This window comes from Wasmannia auropunctata, unplaced genomic scaffold (assembly GCF_000956235.1).
Source record: "Wasmannia auropunctata unplaced genomic scaffold, wasmannia.A_1.0 LD336064.1, whole genome shotgun sequence".
Lineage (NCBI taxonomy): Eukaryota > Metazoa > Arthropoda > Insecta > Hymenoptera > Formicidae > Wasmannia > Wasmannia auropunctata.
Window position 1 is genome coordinate 1,167,522 of NW_012026826.1, and position 926 is coordinate 1,168,447.

Below are 926 nucleotides of genomic sequence, written 5' to 3' on the forward strand. Positions count from 1 at the left end.
ATTGAAAATGGATCGAATTGATGGGAGATTGCAGATTTTTGAATAAAAGATAGACAAGGGCATAACCGAAAAAAAACGATTATATAAAGATTGAAGATCTTGTTTCTTTGCCATTACAAACGGTGGATAACATGTCAAAATTGGAATGTCTGGAATCGGATCTTCAGGACGCCAATTTCCTTAACAATATAGTAATAAGCTTATAAATCAATAGATACAATAGATATTCTCCTACTTCAATTCTTTTTGAATTTGCTGTAAACACAAATATTCGTTAAATAACACTTCTTCAGTTTTGTTCTCCACCTTATTGCGATATACTTTATATCACTTTCTTCTTTAAATATAATAAATAATGTAAATATTATTTTTAACTTTTATTTCAGATTATTTTTATGAAACAGATGGGTGGAAAAAATAATCATGACATAGCTGTTACGATTCTGAAAAATTTTATCAGCAATCATCTTTCGACGCAGTACTGCTGGAATGGGAAAGATTCCAAAAAGGCAGCATTTAAAAATCTACTATTCACTAAATGTCTAAAACGTAAGTCAACATTATAATATTAATGTCATAACATGTTTAGCATACCTTCTTTAATGTGGTTCAAATAATTATTTTATTATACTGCATATATTTGATACGTAAATATATCTAATGATAAAATTTAATTTTTAATTGTTAATTTTTAATGTGGTTCAAATAATTATTTTATTATACTGCATATATTTGATACGTAAATATATCTAATGATAAAATATAATTTTTAAGAAGATGATAATATCGATCGAATTAAATAAAAAACTGATCTATATAATAATATAGATCAATGTTAATAATAGTGTTTAAACGCGCCGAATTAAGTGCTTACGCTGAAAACTCTTATGTGAAAAGGCGTCGCGCTTTCAATTCTCGTATGGCTC